Raw genomic sequence first — 22320 nt, forward strand, 5'->3', positions numbered from 1 at the left:
AAAAGTTGAGGGAGCTCATCATTACCAGACCTACCTTACAAGAAATACTAAAGGAATTCTTCAAGTTGAAAAGATGCTAACTAACATAATAAAAACATATGCAAGTATAAAACTCACTGTAAAGGTAAGAATATGATCAAATTTAGAATACTCTAATTCTGTAATGGTGGTACATAAAAGCACTTTTAATATAAAATCACTTTTAGTATAAAAGTTAAAAGACAAAAATATTTAACATAACTTTAGCCATGATAATGTGCTGATATATACACAATATTTTAAAAAGTAAAATGTGACATTAGTGGCACATAATGTAAGGGGAGCTGGGTGTGGTGACTCATGCCTGTAATCCCAGCACTTTGGTAGGCTCACTTCAGGCCAGAAATTCAAAACCAGCTTGGCCAACATGGCAAAATCCCATTTCTACTAAAAATACAAAATTTACCTGGGTGTGGTAGCGGGTGCCTGTAATCCCAGCTACTCTGGAGGCTGAGGCATGAGAATCATTTGGACCCAGGAGCCGGAGGTTATAATGACCCAAGATCACGTGACTGCACTCCAACCTGGGTGACACAGTGAGACTCTGTCTCAAACAAAAAAGAAAAAGAAAAAGTAAGAGGAGAAGTTAAAGTGTAGATTATTTTTATGCAGTTGAAGAAAAATCCTATTAGTTTAAAATAGACTACTATAACTATAAGAGGTTTTATACAAGCTTTATGGTAACCACAAAGTAAAACCTGTGGTAGACACATCAAAGATAAAGAGAAAGGAATAAAAGCACACAAAAACAAAAGTCATAAAGGAAAATAGCAAGAGAGAAAGAAACTACAAAACTGTCAGAAAACAACAAAATTGCAATAGTAAATCCTTACTGATCAATTTACATTTGGATTAATTTAAATGTAAATGGATCCAAAGCAAAGAGAGAATGGCTGAAATGGCTGAATGGATTAAAAAAAAAAATTCCAACTACATGCTGCCTACAAGAGATTCACTTTAGCTTTGAGAACACACATAGGTTGAAGGTGAAGGGACAGAAAAAGATATTTCATACAAATGGTATCCAAAAGAGAACAAGGGTGGTTATGCTTATATCAGACAAAATAGACTTTAAGTCAAACTGTCATAAGAGACAAAAAAGTCATTATATGATGATGAAGGGGTCAACTCAACAATATAACAATTGTAAATTTATATGCACCCAACATCAAAACATCTAAATACATACAGAAAATATTAACAGAAATAGAGAGTAATACAACAATAGTAGGGAACTTCAATATCCCACTTTTCCTAATGAACAGATCATCCAGACAAAAAAACATTAAGGAAACAGAAGACTTGAACGACACTATAGAACAAATACCTAACAGATATACATAGAATATTCCATACAATGGCAACAGGATACACATTATTTTCATGTACATAAAGAACACTTCAGGATAGATAATATGTTAGGCTACAAATCAAATCTTAAATTTAAGAAGATTGAAATTATATCAGCTATCTTCCCAACCATAATGGTATGAAACTAGAAATCAATAACAAGAGGAAAAAATGCAAAACTCACAAATACATGAAAATTAAACAACACACTCCTGAACAACCAGCAGGTCTAAGAAGAAATCAAAAGGGAAATCAAAAAATATCTTGATACAAAGGAAGATGGAAAAACAACATACCAAAACTTATGGGATACAGCAAAAGCAGTTCTCTGTGTGTGTGTGTGTGTGTGACGGAGTCTCACTCCGTCGCCCAGGCTGGAGTGCAGTGGCACGATCTCGGCTCACTGCAACCTCCACCTCGCAGGTTCAAGCAATTCTCCTGACTCAGCCTGCCAAGTAGCTGGGATTACAAGCACATGTCACCATGCCCAGCTAATTTTTATAATTTTAGTAGAGACAGGGTTTCAACATGTTGGCCAGGCTGGTCTCGAACTCCTGACCTCAGGTGATCCACCTGCCTTGGCTTCCCAAAGTGCTGGGATTACAGGCATGAGCAACTTCTCCCAACCAGCAAAAGCAGTTCTAAGAGGCAAGTTTATAGCAAAAAAAAAAAAAAAAAAAAAAAAGGCATGTAAAGAAAACAATATATCTCAAGTTAACAACCTAACAACCTAACTCTATATTTCAAGGACCTAGCAAAAGAAAAACAAACTAAGTTCAAAGTTGGCAGATGGAAAGGAATAAATATTAAAGAACAAATAAGTGCAATATACTGGAAAAGCAATAGAAAAGATTAATGAAACTAAGAGTTTGGTTTTTGGAAATAAAACAAAATTGAAAAAAGTTTGGCTAGACTAAGAAAGAAAGAGAAGATAAACAAAATTATAAATGAAAGAGGAGACATTACAAGTGATACCACAGAAATACAAAGGATCATAAGGAATATAAGAAGCAATTATATACCAACAAATTGGATAACCTGGAAGAAAGGGTAAATTCCTAGAAGTATAACTTAACAGGACTGAATCATGAATTGAAAATCTGAAGAGATCAATAATGAGTAAGGAGATTAAAGCAGTAATCAAAAACCTCCCACCGAAGAAAAGCACAGGAACTGATGGCTCCACTGATAAATTCTACCAAATATTTAAATAAGAATTAGGCCGGCCACAGTGGCTCACACCTGTAATCCCAGCACTTTGGGAGGCCGAGGCAGGCGGATCACTTGAGGTCAGGAGTTTGAGACCAGCCTGGCCAACATGGTGAAACCCCATCTCTTCTAAAAAGACAAAAATTGGCTGAGCATGGTGGCTGGCACCTATAATGCCAGCTACTGGGGAGGCTGAGGCAGGAGAATCACTTGAACCAGGAGACGGAGTTTGCAGTGAGCTGAGATCATGCCACTGTGCTCCAGCCTGGGAGACAGAGCAAGACCCTGCCAAAAAAAAAAAAAAAAGAAGGAAGGAAGGAAGGGAGGGAGGGAGGGAGGGAGGGAGGCAAGGAGGGAGGGAGGGAAGGAAGGAATTGATCTTTCTCAAACTCCTCCAAAAGTTTGAAGATGAGAAAACACTTCCAAACTCATTTTATGAGACCAGTATTACCCTGATTCCAAAGCCAGGGGAGGACACTACAAGAAAAGAAGACTGTAGGCCAATATCCCTGATGAACATGGTGTAAAACTTTTCAACAAAATACTAGCAAATTTATTTCAACTGCACATTAAAAAGATCTTACACTTGATCAAGTGGGATTTATTTCTAAGATGCAAGGATGATTCAACATATGCAAATTAATAACTGTGATAAGCCACATGAACAGAATGAAGGATAATAGTCCTTTGTTAAAATATCTATACTGCCACTTTGGCCCACAATTTCAACGTAATCTCTATCAAAATTCCAATGGCATTTTTCACTTGAAATAGAAAAAAAGAAACCTTAAAAGTCATATGGAACCACAAAAGACCCCAAATAGCCAAGGCAATTCTTGAGGAAGAAGAACAAATCTTATTATTCTCAGTGAAAAGAAAATTTTATCACTTAAATATGTTAAATAAGTGAAATAATACAGTATGTAACATTTTGGAGAGTTTGGGGGTATGTTTGTTTTGTTTGTTTGTTTGTTTCTTTGTTTGTTGAAACAGGGTCTCACTCTGTCTCCCAGGCTGGAGTGCAGTGGCGCAATCTCGGCTCACTGCAACCTCCGCTTCCTGGGTTCCAGTGATTCTCCCACCTCAGCCTCCCAAGTAGCTGGGACTACAGGCACCTGCCACCATGACCAGCTAATTTTTGTATTTTTTGGTAGAGATAGGGTTTCATCATGTTGGCCAGGCTGGTCTCGAACTCCTGACCTCAAGTGATCCACCCACCTTGGCCTCCCAAAATGCTAGGATTACAGGCATTAGCCACCACATCTGGCCTCTCACAATGTATACGTATATCAAAATATCACATTGTACACCTTAAGAATATACAATTTATATTTGTCAATTATAGCTCAATATAGCAGTGGCAGAGGGAGAAGGAAAAAAGAAAATTTTATCGCTTAAAAATGTTAAATAGGCCGGGCGCGGTGGCTCACGCTTGTAATCCCAGCACTTTGGGAGGCCGAGGCAGGCGGATCACGAGGTCAGGAGATCGAGACCACGGTGAAACCCTGTCTCTACTAAAAATACAAAAAAAATTAGCTGGGCGTGGTGGCGGGCGCCTGTAGTCCCAGCTACTCGGAGAGGCTGAGGCAGGAGAATGGCGTGAACCCGGGAGGCGGAGCTTGCAGTGAGCCGAGATGCCGAGATTGCGCCACTGCACTCCTGCCTGGGCGACAGAGCCAGACTCCGTCTCAAAAAAAAAAAAAAAAAAAAGTTAAATAAATCAAATGATATAGCATGTATATCATACTTTTTGAATTAGCTTTTTTCACTCAACATAATTCCCTAGATTCATCCAAGTTGTAGTGTGTACCAATAGTCTGTTCCTTTTTATGGCTGATGTGAATTCCATTATTTGGAATACAAAGCAAATCATGATTTACTTAGTCATTCACCTGTTGAAGGACATCTGGGCTGTTTTAAATCTAGCAATTCAAGATCTGGAAATTTATTCTTCAAATACAGTACACAAAGGCAAGGAAGTGTTTACAATAGTAAAGAACAAAAGAAATGCAAAGTTCATCAATGGGGGCCTGGTTAAACAATGTGCATTAATTCACACAACGTGTATTTATATATAGAGAGAGAGATTCCATATACATACACATGATATATATGTAAAAGTAATTTCATATATATGTGGTATATAACTGAGTTACAAAAGAGTAAATGCAGTATGACTAGAAGCAAGGAAGGCAGAGAGAACAATGTTTTCATGTTTCAGTTAACACAATTCTGCAAATTCTATATTCCTGTCCAATATTTACCTCTCACATATTTCCTCTTATTGCACTGGCTAGGCCCTCACTAGAATTGTAATTATTGGTAGTCAGAGCAAACATCCATGTGTTGCTTCTTATTTGAATGACAATGTTTTAAAAAATTCAGCATTAAGTGTAACATTTGCTGTATATTTATGGCAGACCCCTTTATAGTTATTTCTAGTGTATCTAATCATGAAAGGGTGTTGCATTTTAACAAATGTCTTCCCAGTATCCATTGAATGATTTTCTCCTTTGATCCGTAAATACAGTGAATTACATTGATAGTTACATTGATTCCCAAACTTGAATTTATTAGATAAATCCACTTGATCAAGATATATTATTCTTTTAATGTACCACTAGATTCAATTATCTAGTACTTTGTACAGTTTTTTGCCTCTATATTCAAAAGTGCCTGTAATTTTATTTTGTCTTGATGTTGGAAATAAATTTGCCTTATAAAATAAGATTGGTTGTTCCCCATATTTTTCAATGCTCTGGCATGTAAAATAGAGTGGGCTCTTCCCTGGAATTTGGTAGAACTTACCTACATATAACTACAAAGGGCTTGTGTCCTGGATACAGAGAGGGAGGGGCAGATTGGTAGATGGGCCTTTAACTGCCGTTTCTAATTTTTTTTTTAATGAGTGTTTTCTAGGACCAATTTTGGTAATTTATATTTTCCTTGACATTTTTGTCCATTTCATCTAAGGATTTCAAATGGATTGGTATAAAGTTATATAGTTGAATCACACCATCCATACATTTATTATATGTGGATTCAACTATACGTGCTCTATTAAATTTTTTATATATTTTTAAAGAAAAGAAAAAAGGAGGGAGGGAAGCCAAACAATGTAAACTGCGTGGGCAATTCCTCCTGTTATTCTGATTAAAGAGGCTATGCCTCACATGAGCAAGATGTGAATCTGCTGCTCAGGCTGTCAGTTTCTGTCAAGCAACTCACCTCTCCAAAGGTGATCATATGGTTTAGAAGTAAACTATACAATCATATAAGTTGGCCACTAATTTAAAAACAATGTTGACGTTTTTCATATAAGTTAGCCACTACTTTAAAAACAATGATGAGATGCAAAGATGAATTTAAAAAAAAAAAAAACATTAGTTTTTGCAAGAATATATCCACCTTTGATATAGGTATGACTTACAAGGTAATTTCAATGGCAATTTTTTATTACAAGCAGTTACTGTTTTACCCTCTCACTTTAGCAAAAGTGCTGTACAAAGTAGCCTCCTAATTTTAAAAATCTCTTCTGTAGCCATACTCTATCATCTCCTTCATCATTCCTGATACCATTTGGATCCTCTCTCTTTGCCTTGATTAGGCTAGCAGAAGCTTTGTGTGTTTTGTCATTCTTTTAAAAAAGAAAATCCAGTTTTGGGTTTTATTGATCATCTTTACTCTCGTTTTTTCTGTTTCATTTATTTCTGCTTTGGTTTTTATTAACTTGATCCATCTATTTTATTTGGGTTTCGTTTGTTTTTCTCTTCTTGCCCAGTGCTGCTGGAGTGTAGTTTGAGGTTTCAAAGGGAAATTTAGCAGTGCTTTTTTTAGAAAAGCACATACTTTCTGACCCAGCAAATTCACATCTCGGAATCTATCCTGGAGAAGGATTCACACATTTGTCCAAGGATGCTATATGAAAATTTCCTTTTCACACTATTGTTTGTAACACAAAAAAAGCTAAAAGTACATAAATATGAATATAAGTTATGCTACACTGAAACTATGGAACAGTATATAGCCAATAAGAAGAAAGAGTAAATCTTCCTAAATGACCTACAAATGCTGTTTCACTTCTTTTTTCTCCATATAGCTATCCAGTTGTCCTTAAACCACTTACAAATAACCTGTCTTTTCTCCCACTTAGCTATGCTCAATCTTTGTAATATACTAAATCCTCATCTATTCTTGGATATATTTCTATACTTCATTACATGCCATTGATCTATCAGTCTATTCCTGCATCAGTAGTCTGGTGTTATAAATTTCATTATTTTATAATGCATTATACTACATGGTGGAGCTGGTTATTTCTCATTACTCTTCTTTTTAGAGAATGTTCCTGGTAATTGTGACAAGTTCCAAGAAAAAAGTACTATTGAAATTTGATTGAAATTGCATTGAATTTATAGATTTATTTAGTGAGAATTGACATCTTTACAATTTTGTCTTCTTATCCAAGTGCAAGGTTTGACACTCCATTGATTCAAATCTTCTTTTATGTCCCTCAATAGAGGTTTATAATTTTATTCATATAGATCCTCCACATTGCTTGTTAAGCTTGTCCCCAGATATTTTATGAGTAGTGTCTCACAAGCATAAGGATTTCAGTATGCCTAAAACTAAACTTTTAATCTATCTCCTCAAATCTGTTCCTTTGCCAGACACCACTTCCCCAGCCCCCACTGCAAGTAAGGTGTCTGTATTCACCCTAGTGCAATTGTCAGGAATCTGAATCATTCCTGAGTCCTCTCTCAAACTTACATCCAACTCATGACTAAGTCTAACCCTCTCCAAAATATATTTCAAACACACTGGCTTCTCTTCCTTTCTACGACTACCCTCCTTGTCTAAGCCATACTGCTATCTGAACTTATTGCAACAGATTTCATTGGTCTATGTCTTCTCTTTTCTTCTTCCAATTCACCCTTTATACAATAGCATATTTTTAAACATGTAAATTGATCATATCACCTCCATGCTTAAAATCTTCCAATGGCTTTGTATTCCATTTAGATGTAATTCAACATCTTCAGTAAGACCAGCAAGGCCCTAAATGATCTATCCCCTCTCTGTCTTTGGCCTTATACCCCACCACTGTCCTTCTTGTTCATGACACCTGAGCCCCATGAGAATTAGTTCTTCAGATTTCTGACTATGTTTTATTAGATTATTGTTTCTAATTCTTCATTTCCTCCATGTTATAGAATTACACATCTTTATCTCATCAACATTGGACTTGGCCATGTGATTTGCTCTTAGCAATGGAATGTAAACAAACGATGCAAAGAGAGGCTTTAAATGTACTTGCATGGTTTGGCTTAGCTGCCTGCACTTCTGCCATCTGGGAGAAGAGCATGCTGATTTGCTGCTGGTCCAGACTGAGAGATACGTGAAACAGACCTGAACCCTACCCACAGCCTAAAGCAGCACTGTCCCCAAGCAACTGGCACACTGTTGAGCAGAACAAGAGATGTTTATTGCTTGAAACTACTAAGATTTAAAACAATTACGGGATTGTTTGTTACACAGCATTTATCAAAGCAATAGCTCACTGATGCACGAAATTCTTCCCTCTATCAGGGATTTTGTTTAGTGTATGCCCACTTCTTTAGACTATAAGTTTCATGAGGGTAAAACTTCTGTCTGTTCTGTGTACCTCTATATAGCTGTGGCCTAGCATAATACTTGCTATGTGGTAGTGGCCAAAATAAATATTCATGAAATAAATTATTATTGGGACCAGGCACAATGGCTCATGGCTATAATCCCAGCACTTTGGGAGGCCAATGCAGACTGATTGCTTGAGGTCAGGAGCTCGAGACCAGCCTGGTCAATATAGTGAAACTCCATCTCTACTAAAAATATAAAAATTAGCCGGGCATGGTGGCATGTTCCTGTAGTCCCAGCTACTTGGGAGGCTGAGGCATGAGAATCACTTAAACTCAGGAGGTGGAGGTTGCAGTGAACCAAGATCGTGCCACTGCACTCCAGCCTGGGTGACAGAGCAAGACTCTGTCTCAAAAAAAAAAAAAAAAAAAAAAAAATATATATATATATATACACATATATATATATATTATTGGTATTGTAAATGCTGTCTTTGATTTCATTAACCTTCATAAGTAACATTGTAGGTATAATTAAATATATAATCTATAATATCTGATTATATGTATAATATATATGAAAATATATCTAATTATATATGGTAATAAACAGTTAACAATTTGTTGTTTTTAATCTATTCTGTTATCCATTATTTAACTAAATGCTCTTATCATTCCTAATCATGTTGTGGTTGATTCTCTTATGTGTCTATAACTAAAGTCTTACTATCTATCATGGTAATTTGTTAAATTGTTGTCCCAATAAACCACACCTCCTGGTGTTTGCATCCTTGTGTAGTCTCTTGCCCTTGGTTCTAGGCTGGGTCTGTGGCTTGCTTTTAATTAATAGAAAGGAATGGAAGTGACGTTGTGCCTAATCCTTAAGAGGCCCAGCAGTTTATGCTTTTATGCTGTTTGGAACCCTAATCCACCTTGCAAGAAGTCTGATTCTATTGCTGGAAAGACCACGTGCAAAGGCCATAAAGAGAGAAAGACGGAAAAACCCACCCAAATTGGCAGAATCATGAGCAAATAAAATGGCTGTTATCTTAAGCCACTGAGTTTTGGGGTAGTTTGTTACACATCAATAGATAGTTGAAACATCTACAAATAACAACAATTTTGGGTCCTCAATTAAGATTGTTATGCTACTTTATATTCTTTTCTAAGTGTGTTGACTAATTCTTTGATTCCATTTTGTGACCCATCCAAAAAAAAAATGCAATAAATCTTAGTATCTTCTTAGGAAAATAAAATTAGGAGAAAAGGCATCAAATGATTGAATTGATATCTTAAGAGCATGCAATTATAGGGAGGGCTTTCACTTTTTATTACGTTTTTCTGAGAAGTTTAAATTTTATATTATAATATGCATTACTTGTATAATTTAAAAGATATTAATAATTGTGATTGCAGCCCTCATTTAATTTCTCGCTTTAGTAGGAAATGTTTCAACATTTCACCCTTAAGCAAAGCCCTGGCTTTTTTTTTTTTTTGGCTATGTGTATAAATGAGTGTGAATTTTATATTTTTATATGAAGCATATAAATGTACATTTATATATTATATATTTTTATATTTTTTGTCATGTTAAGTACATGTCCACCTATTATTATGTAACTAAATATTTAAAATCAGCATGGGACTTTAAAATGTACTGAATATCTGTTTTTGCATTTAAATGATATAATGATATAGTTTTTTTCTTTTTTGGCCTACTAGTATGACAATTTACATTACAAAATATTAAATCATACTGGCATTACTGATTGCCTTTGTTTTTTTTTTTTTTTTTGAGACGAGTCTCACTCTGTCACCCAGGCTGGAGTGCAGTGGTGCAATCCCAGCTCACTGAAACCTCCATCTCCCAGGTTCAGGTGATTCTCTTAAATCAGCCTCTCCAGTAGATGGGATTACAGACACGTGTCACCTGCCCAGATAATTTTTGTATTTTTAGTAGAGATGGGGTTTCGCCATGTTGGCCAGAGCTGGTCTTGAACTTCTGACCTCAGGTGATCTGCCTGCCTTGGCCTTCCAAAGTTCTGGTATTACAGGTGTGAACCCCCGCGTCCAGCCTGACTGTCTTGATGGAAGAACGATGCTCTTAATACAGTAGGGGCTCTGCCACAGGAGAAATTCATGAGTAAGAATTGAGGCTTCAGAGAGAAACAGACCAATGTCCCCAAATCCCTCCCACAAGCTAAGCACTGTCTACATTCTTTAAGGGAAAACTCAGTTACACTGCATATTCCCCACACCAAATTCCCCGTCACCATAATCCACATTCACTGCCTGAGCCACATTGATTTTCAATTATGCTGAAAGAACCACACTTCAATCCAGACAACCAAATAGTTGAGGCAAACAGCATGAAACAGAAGGTAGGAGGCTGAATAAACAGAGGAGCTAACACCAAATGAAGTACAGTTAATAAAAAATCAGAACAGACTTCTCAAAGAAGTATGGTTAATATAAAGAGATAGTTGAGTAGATATCACATTCTTAAATCGAAATGAGGATGCCAACAATACAAAGGAACTGAGTCCCTGTAAATTTAAAGAAATAGTTGCCAAAATTAAAAGTCCAACAACAACAAACAAAGCAAAGGGCAGGACAAACACATATGAAGACAAATTTCATGAGCTAGAAAATTGATATCATTTATTGTCCAGATTTCAGTGTTAAAGTAAAATAATTTTTCTATCCTTTAGGCACTCCCTCTCTTTCTGATGCAGCTCTGGAGAATTTGGAGGCAGCTGGATGAGTAAGGCAAGAGGAAGAGAAGGCTTGCCAGGCGTGGTGGCTCACGCTTGTAATCCCAGCACTCTGGGAGGCCAAGGCAGACGGATCACCTGAGGTCAGGAGTTCAAGACCAGCCTAGCCAACATGGTGAAACCCCATTTCTATGAAAAACACAAAAATTAGCCAGAAGGAGTGGTGGGCACCTATAGTCTCACCTACTCTGGAGGCTGAAGCACACGAATCATTTGAACCCAGGAGGAGGAGGTTGCAGTGAGCTGAGATTATATCATTGCACTCTAGCATGGGCGACAGAGCAAGACCCTGTCTCAAAAAAAAAAAAAAAAAAAGGAGAAACCTGGACCAGGAAAGAGAGAAAGAGATGCCCAAGCCCTTCTTTCCCACCATAGGCTGCCAGCCCAAAGCATGCCCTACCACAGGACGAGAGAGGCTTTCATTCCCTTTCAAACCTCTTTAAATGAAATTTAAGGCCTTACATGTATTTGCTGAAACGAGACTTTTCTACGTACAGCTTGAGACGCCTGGAGAACCGAGTGACTAATAACAGCCGAGAAAGGCATTGGGGCTTCCCAGGAATTTCTCTCAGGGCTGCATAACAGGTTTGAACACACAGTGGGAAACAAAAATAAAATTGCTGAATGATTATCCCTACAGTCCTGATGGTTCCAGCTAATGGCTCCATTTGGTTTTCAAACTATATAGGATAATAAAATCAGAAACTCCAGGGGAGCTTGTTAAAAATAGATCCTGAGGCCCCAAGTCCCAGAAAGTCTGCAGAGGATCCCAGCAATCAGCATTTTAAACAAGACCTCCCAGATGATACCAATTAAGTTAACCCACTCCCCACACCTTCAATAATTCTCTTCAAACCCACAGCCCAACCCCTAATCATTTTCCTCTGTGACTTAAGGTAGGCTTTTTATGTCTCCTGAAAATCTCCACCTCCATTTCAACAGCCTGAAATTACATTTTTTTTTTTTTTTTGCAAAGCTCTCCTGGATTTCTTCCAAGCTTCTGTGCTCCCATTTCCTTCCCTTACTTGGGATACTTGCAATCTCCCTCCCAATTTTAGCAAAATTAAAAAAATTGAAAGTGTGGACTTTGGAGTGAAATAGACTGGGGTTCATGTCCCAGCTTTGCCACTTACTAGCTGTGTAACCTTGACTCTGAGCCTCACTTTTCTAATCTGGGAAATGGGGATAGTGTGGATGGAATTATATGATGTCTGGAATTTTCTTCTTAACAATCCAGGTGAGAGAAGCAGACAGGGGCATGAATGAATCAAAAGTGGCCATAGGTTGATAATTGGTGAATGTATTAGTCCATTTTCACAATGCTAGAAAGAACGTCCTTGAGACTGGGCAATTAAAGGAAAGAGATTTAACTGACTCCCAGTTACACATGGCTGGGGAAGCCTCAGGAAACTTACAATCATGGTGGAAGGGGAAAGGGAAGCAGACACCTTCTTCACAAGGCGGCAGGACAGACAGAGAGCACACAGGAAAAACTACCATTTATAAAACCATCAGATCTAGTGAGAATTCATTCACTATCATGAGAACAGCAGGAGGGAAACTGACCTTGTAATCCAATCACTTTCCTCCCTTCACATGTGGGAATTACAATTTGAGATGAGATTTTGGTGGGGACACAGAGCCAAACCATATTAGTGAAGTTAGATGATGGATATCTAGAGGTGTATTATATCATTGGCTCTATTTTGTATGTTTGAAGTTTCCATAGTATAAAACTTAGGAAAGTTAATTTAAATATACAAATGCCCCATCATAAAAATGGATAATCAAAAGGAACTCTTGATAATGAAAGAACTAAAAGTGGCCAGATGTTTTCAAATGCTTAGCTTTACTACTAATTCTTCAATGTTAGTTTCACAAACAAAGATGATACCTCTTGCTGGGTGCAGTAGCTCACGCCTGTAATCCCAGCACTTTGGGAGGCCGAGGTGGGCAGACCACTTGAGGTCAGGAGTTTGAGACAGCCTGCCCAACATGGTGAAACTCCATCTCTACGAAAAATACAAAAATTAGCTGGGTGTGGTGGCACACACCTGTAATCCCAGCTACTCAGGAGGCTTAGGCAGGAGAATTGTTGAACCCAGGAGGTGGGGGTTGCAGTGAGCCGAGATTGTGCCACCGCACTCCAGCCTGGGCAACAGAGACTCCATCTGGAAAAAAAAAAAAAAGTGATACCTCTTAAGTGATGACCAAATGGAAATAAATAAAATAATGTATATTAAGTACTTATCGAAGTATCTGCCACATAGTTCTCAATAAAAGTTAGATGTTTTCATTTCTTCTTTACATCAAGGCAATGTGTGTGCAATATGTCTCCCCTGCTACACTACACGCTGAACTCCTAAGGGGAGAAACTGTGTTTCCGTCTCTGTCACATCCTAAGGCTTAGTGTCTGCACTTGGCCCAAACTAGGTACTCAGTAAATATTTGTGGACTGAGTCTTATTTATTCAACAAACATTTGCATGACACACACTGTGTGATTGACACTACTCTTAGGACTTTACAAATATAAGTCCATTTAAGTCCATAGGCTATTCCAATGAGGCCCTCTGCTTTCAAGTTAAGACAGAAACAGCGAGATAAGTAACATGTCCAGGATGATACAATAGTTAATGGCAGAGCTGAGATCTGAACTATATATGCACTTGACATGGACCAGAATCCACCTGCCTGATAATTACATTAGGCTGTTTCTCACTCAGCTATGAATGCCACCTTCACCTTAACCCTGAACTCCTCTTACGGGAGGTGCAGATGGCCCACGTATGAATGAGGTAATGAAATCAGCAAGGGGGTGGAGATTTGGGTGCAGATCACATCCACTGGGTCCTGGAGCTGGCTCATGATTTGTGAGAGCCACTGTGCACACCTGCAGTGACATCATATTGGTGACTTCTAATCAACCATGGTAGGAGCATTTATACCAGAGAAATCAGCAAATAAAACATTTGTAGTGATCAAAAATCACTACAAATAAAACATTTCTTCATTTTTTTGGCAAGCTGATTGTCAAGCACTTCCCAGCACACCACTGGGTCTATCTCCGGTGATCAGGTAATTTTTTTTTTTTTTTAAGACAGTCTCGCTCTGTCGGCAAGCTGGAGTGTAGTGGCACGATCTCCGCTCACTGTAACCTCCATCTCCTAGGTTCAGGCGATTCTCCTGCCTCAGTCTCTCAAGTAGGTGGGATTACAGGCGCATGCCACCACACCTAGCTAATTTTTCTATTTTTAGGAGGGACAAGGTTGCCCAGTCTGGTCTCGAACTCCTGGGCTCAAGCAATCCGCCCACCTGGGCCTCCCATAGTGCTGGGATTACAGGTGTGAGCCACCGCACCCAGCTGTGATCAGGTAATTTTGAACATCAAAATTTGTGAGTCGTCTTTGTTGATAGGTTCATGGTACATGGGTAGAACAAGCTTGCTTTTAGGGCCTGCGGGGAGAGAGATGAATGAATGCATGCATGCGCATGAATGAATTCTCCTGAAGGGATTCCTAATGTGAACTCCTAAAGGAGAGGCATTATAAGCAATTTTGGTAATTGCACCTTTTCAGGTGGCAAATGAGAGCGGCATCCCCTACAGACTGAAGTCATCTAAGTACTCAAGCATCATTATTCAATCATAGACATCTTTTCATGAAGCATAGTAAATAGACATTTATAGGCATCAAGCCAATTTTGCAACATCCTTCCTCCTTCAGCAAGGAGAGTGGTAAAGTTCATGATGGAAGTTTCTCCACTGAAAGAAACAAACATGGATTGGACTCTACCAGCGGATGCAGATTCACCAGCTGCTTCAAGATCAAATACACAAACAGGAAGCTAGCACATCTCAGACCTCAACTGTCTCTCCATCAAAACTGTTGCAGTTGATCAAGGAATGCATTAGTAATTGTTAACATCTACACAGGAAGTGATGTTTTCGTGTACAGTTAACTTGGACCAACACTGGATTACAAGTTAGCTGTGAGAACTAACAACATACTCTTTGCCTCTTTACCTAATGTGTAACAGTGTAGTCAATCCAAAGCAATGAAAAAGCATAGTCTGGCTGGGTGCAGTGGCTCACTCCTGTAATCCCAGCACTTTGGGAGGCCAAAGTGGGCAGATCACAAGGTCAGGAGTTCGAGACAAGCCTGGCCAACATGGTGAAACCCCGACTCTACTAAAAATACAAAAATTAGCTGGGCAAGGTGGCAGGAACCTGTAGTCACAGCTACTTGGGAGGCTGAGGCAGGAGAATTGCTTGAACCCAGGAGGTGGAGGTTGCAGTGAGCCAAGATCACACCACTGCACTCCAGCCTGGGCGACAGAGCGAGACTTGGCCAAAACAAAAAAACAAACAAACAAACAAAAAACATAGTCTGAACAAGTTCTGGTATATGCTTTAAAAAAAGAAAAAAAAGGAAAGACTGAGGGACCTACATAGACTCCTTGACTTATTTTGAACTTTCCAGATTTCACATTTGGAGAAGTTGCTGTATAACCATGTTGAGTATTTTTACTATGTACTTTAGAAGCCCTGAGAAAATGTGACTATGTCATTTAAGATATCTATTATCAGAGCAAAAAGGTAGTAAGATAGCTGCTAACAGAGTATGACTAATTGCAATACTCAGCACTTAATAGGTGCTCAATGAATACTTGTTGAGTAGATGCAAGGGAGTTATTAGGAGAAAGGCAGGGAGTTTATAGGAACATGCCTCTTATCGTTTTCCAGCTTACAAGAAAAAGAAAATTTGATTAGTGAGGAATGAGACGTTCTCCTTCTCAGAAATAAGACTTGAAAAGGTAAAATGAGCAGGATGCTATTGGCACTGATACTATTAGTAATAAGGAAATTAGGAAGCAAAATCAGCCCTTCTCATCAATAAATGAAAGCAGACCATTGAGGCTTCTTGTGAAATGTGAAGACACTCTGCTGTAAGTACTGTGGACTTTAGAGATACTCTGAAGTGCAAAACCACAGGAGCTGAGCCCCATTTGGGGAAGAACCCCTGAAAGTTTTGGAATTACACTTCTCCTGAGCCCTAGCAGAAGAATGAGGACCAAATTAGTTGTTGACTATGGCTGGACATGGTGGTTCACACCTGTAATCCCAACACTTTGGGAGGCAGAGGTGGGAGGATCACTTGAGGTCAAGAGTTCAAGACCAGCCTGGGCAACATAGTGAGACCCTATCGCTACAAAAAGAATTTAAAAATCAGCCAGGCATGGTGTTGTACCTACAGTCCCAGCACCTCAGGAGGCTGAGGTGGGAGAATCACTTAAGCCCAGGAGTCTGAAGCTGCAGTGAGCTATGATCATGCCACTGTACTCTAACAGTGTGGTCTCAATCTCCTGACCTCATGATCCACCCACCTTGGCCTCCCAAAGTGCTGGGATTACAGGTATGAGCCACCACCCCCCGACAACACTTCTTTTTTTTTTTTTTTTTTTTTGGAGATATAGTCTTGTTCTGTTGTCCAGGCTGGAGTGCAGTGATGCAATCTCGGCTCACTGCAACCTCCGCCTCCTGGGTTCAAACAATTCTCCTGGCTCAGCCACCTGAGTAGCTGGGATTACAGGTGCGTGCCACCACGCCCAGCTAATTTTTGTATTTTTAGTAGAGATGAGGTTTCACCATGTTGGCCAGGCTGGTCTCGAACTCCTGACCTCCGGTGATCTGCCTGCCTTGGCCTCCAAAAGTGCTGGGATTACAGGTGTGAGCCACCATGCCCAACCCAGTAGTTCATTTCTAAAATGTAAGTCAGAGCACATCACTCTTAGGTTCAGAAAAATCCAGTGGTTTTGCATTTCTGCTTCAGCCACACTCACTTTTTTACCAATGCTTGAAATAACCTCAGGGCCCTTGCACATACTGTTCCCTCCTCTAGATCCCAAGTGGCTTGCTCCCTCAATTCCTTCAAGTCGGGATTCAAACATAACCTCCCCAGTGAGGTTTTCCCTGAACACTCTCCTTTAAGAATCCTCCCTTTCAAGAGAGAGCCCTCCCCGCTCTCCTGACTCCCTTCTCGCTTTGTTTCTTTCCGCTGTATTTACTGCCTTCTGCTATGTTCTGTCTCTCCAATGAGAATGAAGTTCCATGCGGTCGGGGCTTTTGTTTCTGTTCACTACTCTATTCCCAGTGCCAGGAAAGAACAGTGCCAGGCCTTTGATCAATGTTCAGTAAATGAATGAATGTGGCGGCACACCAAACAGCTAAAGCAGAAGATAAGTTGTCACAAGACTGATTACAAGGGGTCCTGTGGGTTAACATAAGAAGACTGAACCGAAGCCTAAATCCTGTGAGGAGCCCCAGAGGCACTCAACAGAACACTTTCTGATCAGATTCGTGCTTTAGAACTATCTCTCTGGGTGAAATATGGATTTGAGACTGAGGGAGACCAGGAAGTGCAGCAAGACCACTTCAGAGATTAGCGCTGTGATCCAGATGATACATTATGAAGGCCCTAATGAGGACGGTGGCCATGGGTAGGGCAGAGGAACAGAGCAACAAGTGTTTAGAGCAGAGGTGTCCAATCTTTTGACTTCCCTGGGCCACATCGGAAGAAGTAGAGTTGTCTTGGGCCACAGCAGCCGAGGGACCACCATTGGCAGCAGCACCAATAAAACAGGAGCTGGGCCAGGTGCAGTGGCTCACACCTGTAATCCCAGCACTTTGGGAGGCCGAGGCAGGCGGATCACCTGAGGTCGGGAGTTTGAGACCAGCCTGGCTAACATGGTGAAACCCCATGTCCACTAAAAATACAAAATTAGCTGGGCATGGTGGTGCACACCTGTAATCCCAGGTACTTGGGATGTTGAGGCAGGAGAAGAATTGCTTGAACCAAGTAGGCAGAGGTTGCAGTGAGCTGGGATCGCGCCACCACACTCCAGCCTGGACTGTGAGTGAGACTCCGTCTCAAAAAAAAAAAAAAAAAAAAACAAAAAAACAGGTGCTGCAGCAGCAGTTCCCACTCAAGCTGCACAGGTCCCAAGACTGGTCTGAGATGAGAGAGACAAAGTCCTGGCCAATACTAGATACCCAGAGAGGGCAAATAGAAAGCCTACTTTCTTGGCTGGGCGCAATGGCTCATGCCTGTAATCACAGCACTTTGAGAGGCTGAGGTGGGCAGATCACGAGGTCAGGAGATAGAGACCATCCTGGCCAACATGGTGAAACCCCGTCTCTAGTGAAATACAAAAAATTAGCTGGGCGTGGTGGTGCATGCCTGGAGTCCTAGCTACTCAGGAGACTGAGGCAGGGGAATCATTCGAACCCCCGAGGTGGAGATTGGAGTGAGCCGAGATTGTACCACTGCACTCCAGCCTGGTGACAGAGTAAAACTGTCAAAAAAGAAAGAGAAAGAAAAAAAAGGAAGGAGGGAAGGAAGGAAGGAAGGAAGGAAGGAAGGAAGGAAGGAAGGAAGGAAGGAAGGAAGGGTCCAAACCCACTGCCTGAAGCAACACCTGCTGCCTGCTGCAGGGTCCATCATTCAATTGTTTTAACAGTGACACTAAAACTAGATGGGGAAAGTGTGATAGTCAGTATGTGGAGGTAATTCAAACTCAAACGCAACAGCTCAAATTGATGAGCAAAGAAAGCGCACCAAGTAGGTACACAGGTGGTCTCAATGAATTCATTTAGCTAATATACGGGACTTTGGAATAGGTCCAAGGTCATGATGCTTGCACATTGCTCCATGAATCTTAAAGATGTAGCCTTCTAAGTTGAACATCTGATATCAACCTATAATGTGTTCCAAAACCTCCCCAAGTCCTACTCTTCTGGGGCCAACTTTATCACCTAGTGTTGAAATAGTGTTTTTCAATGAATTATTTATTAAACTTGTTTCTTGACATATGACCTGTCAACCAAGTGGGCTGCTGTCTCCTAAAATATAGATCCAGTTTTTCTAAGTCCCACACCTTGACTGGGCACTGCTTTAGGAAAGGTTTCTCTTTTGATGGATTTTTTTTTTGCTGAAATAGATCATCAGTCCTTTCAGTCTGTGTTCTTGTCATCCCTGAAGCATTTATGCCTTGCTTAAGCCCTTCATTATAATCAGCTGTCCTTAGCTTGCTATTTCCTGCAAGGGCTTTGCCTCAATCATAGATATATTAGAACAATTGCCCTTTTAGCTGTGGACCAAGTTATCTTTGGGGTGCCCTATGTAAATGAGAACACTTGAAAATGCTAATTTATAATGAGCCAAAAATTGATAACAATATCACTATGAGTGAACTGGTGAGAAGGCCAAATGGATGGACGAGAACGAAGGTGGCTGGGAAAAAGGAGTGAGCTCATCAGAAGCACGGACAGGAAAAAAGCGAAGACAGAGAAACATGGGCAGGTCATGATTGCCACTGGGGGTGGTTTGAGGTGGTAGAGCAAAAGAAAAAGAATAATGTTTTGTTACTGTCCTGACAGCCATGTAACAGATAACAATATAAGATTTGAAGTCCCCAAGGGGAAAAAGTGGATCTGACTGGAATAACTGATGTGATAAAGTATGGGGGAAAAATGTGTATATAAGAAAAGCATAGCCAAGCGTGGTGGCTTGTACCTATAATCCCAGCACTTTAGGAGGCCGGGGTGGGTGAATCACCTGAGGTCAGAAGTTTGAGACTAGCCTGGCCAACAAGGTAAAACTCTGTCTCTACTAAAAATGTGAAAATTAGCTGGGCATGGTGGTGTGCCCCTGTAATCCTAGCTACTCGGGTGGCTGAAGTGGGAGAATTGCTTGAACCTGGGAGGTGAGGCTGCAGTGAGCCGAGCCTAGGCGACACAGCGAGACCCTGTCTCAAAAAAAAAAAAAAAGAAAGAAAAGAAAAGAAAAGCAGGCCAGGTGCAGTGGCTCACACCGGTAATCCCAACACTTTGGGAGGTTGAGGCAGGTGGATAGCCTAAGGCCAGGAGTTCGAGACCAGCCTGGCCAACATGGTGAAACCCCATCTCTACTAAAAATACAAAAAAAAAAAAAAATTAGTCGGCCGTGGTGGCAGATGCCTGTAATCCCAGCTTCTTGGGAGGCTGAGGCACAAGAATCACTTGAACCCAGGAAGCAGAGGCCGTAGTGAGCTGAGACTGCACCATTGCACTCCAGCCTGGGCGACAGAGCAAGAGTCCAGCTGGCGGTCTACACAGAAAATTCCAAGGAATCTATAGAAAAACAACTGGAACTGGCTGGGCGCAGTGGCTCACACCTGTAATCCCAGCACTTTGGGAGGCCGAGGTGGGCGGACCACCTGAGGTCAGGGGTTTGAGACCAGCCTAGCCAAAATGGGGAAACCCTATCTCTAGTAAAAATACAAAAATTATTTGGGAGTGGGGTGGGCACCTGTAATTCCAGCTGCTTGGGGGGCTGAGGCAGGAGAACTGCTTGAACCCAGGAGATGGAGGTTGTAGTGAGCCGAGACTGCACCATTGCACTCCAGCCTGGGCAAGAACAGCAAAACTCTGTCTCAAAAATAAATAAATAAATAAGTTCAGCAAGTTTACAGGATACAAGAGAAAGATACAAAATTATTTGTGTATTTATGTATTAACAATGAACACATGAAAACTGAAATTAAAAATATAAGGCCTTTTATAATTGCTCAAAAGATGAAACAATTATGTGTAAATCTAACTAAATATGTATAGGAATTACAGGCCAAAAACTATTAAATCAAAGATCTAAACATACAGAGAAACATAACATGTTCATGAGTAGAAGACTCAGTAAAGATGCCGATTCTCCCCAAATTGAGATGCAAATGTAACAGAATTCCTGTCAAAAGTTCAGCAAAATTTTCTACAGATACAGACTAAATTATTCTGAAATTTATATGGAAAGGCAAGGTGCTAGAATAACCAAAACAATTTTCAAAAGACATTGATAAACTCAGAGGAATCACTCTACCTCATATCAGGACTTACTAGATGTAGCTACAGTAAGGCCAGGCATAGGGGCTCACACCTGTAACCCCAGCACTTTGGAGGCTGAGGAGGGTAGATTGCTTGAGGCCAGGAGTTCAAGACAGGCTTGGCAACATGGTGAAATCCCATCTCTAAAATCTTCTTGTATCTAAAAATAAAAGAAGAAAAATTAGCCATGTGCAGTGGCATGCACCTGTAGTCCCAGCTACTTGGGAGGCTGAGGCAGGAGGATCACTTGAGCCTGGGAGGCAGAGGTTGCAGTGAGCCAAGATTGCACTATTGCAGTCCAGCCTGAGTGACAAAAATAAAACCCTGTCTCAAAATATATATATATGAATAAATAAATAAATATTAATAGAGGTAGCTACAGTAATAAAGACAATGTGATAATAACAGAGGGAGAGACACAGAGATCAGTGGAACAGAATGAAAAACCTAGAAATAGTGCCACATGAGTGCAACCAACTGATTTTTTAACACCCCTCTGCTTTTGCATCAACCAACTGATGTTTTACAAAGATGCAAAAGCAATGCAATATAAGAAGTGTAATATTTTCTCCAAATGGTGCTGAAGCAAAAAAAAATTTTTTAAGTACTCTGACCTACACCTCATACCTTTTATAAAAACTAACTGAAAATGGATCATAGACTTCAACGTAAAATGTAAAACTACAAATATTTTAGAAGATAACAAAAGGGGAAATCTTTGGACCACATGAAGAACTCTTAAACATGACACCAAAAGTATAATTCATAAAAGAACAAATTGATAAATTGGACTTCAAAATGAAAAACTTTTACTCTGTAAAAGACTTCATTAAAAGGATAAAAAGATAAGCTATAAACTGGAAGAAATTATTTGCAAATCACATATCTAACGAAAGGCCACTTTGGAATAAAGAACTCTCAAAACTGAATGGTAAATAAATAATAATAATTCAACTAGAAAATGGGCAGCTGGGTGCGGTGGCTCACGCCTGTAATCCCAGCATTTTGGGAGGCCGAGGCGGGCAGATCACAAGTTCAAGAGATTGAGACCATCCTGGCCAACATGGTGAAACCTCGTATCTACTAAAAATACAAAAATTAGCTGGGCGTGGTGGCACACGTCTGTAGTCCCAGGTACTCAGGAGGCTGAGGCAGGAGAATCGCTGAGCCTGGGAGGTGGAGGTTGCAGTGAGCCGAGATTGCACTGCTGCACTCCAGCCTGGTAACAGACCGAGACTCCTTCTCAAAAGAAAAAAAAAAAAAAAAGAAAATGGGCAAAAGGCGCATTTCACCAAAGAGGATATACAAATGGCAAACAAGCACAGGAAAAGATGTTCAACATAATTCGCCATTAGGAAAATGCAAATTAAGACCACAACGAGCTATCATTACTCACCTATTAGAACATCTGAAATAAA

The 22320-nt window shown here is 40.0% G+C and overlaps 1 long non-coding RNA gene across 1 annotated transcript in view; it reads right to left on the reverse strand.

The window, feature by feature from the left end:
* Positions 1 to 450: 450 nt before the first annotated feature.
* LOC129457781 (uncharacterized) overlaps positions 451 to 22320 on the reverse strand; it is a 51929-nt gene continuing 30059 nt past the window's right edge. Inside the window, exons 4-5 of the long non-coding RNA XR_010114249.1 lie at positions 20915 to 21062; positions 451 to 583 (exon numbers count right to left, since the gene is read on the reverse strand). This is a non-coding gene — a long non-coding RNA (uncharacterized lncRNA). The remainder of the gene's footprint in view (positions 584 to 20914; positions 21063 to 22320) is intronic.

This window comes from Symphalangus syndactylus, chromosome 11 (assembly GCF_028878055.3).
Source record: "Symphalangus syndactylus isolate Jambi chromosome 11, NHGRI_mSymSyn1-v2.1_pri, whole genome shotgun sequence".
In the NCBI taxonomy this organism is placed as follows: Eukaryota; Metazoa; Chordata; class Mammalia; order Primates; family Hylobatidae; genus Symphalangus; species Symphalangus syndactylus.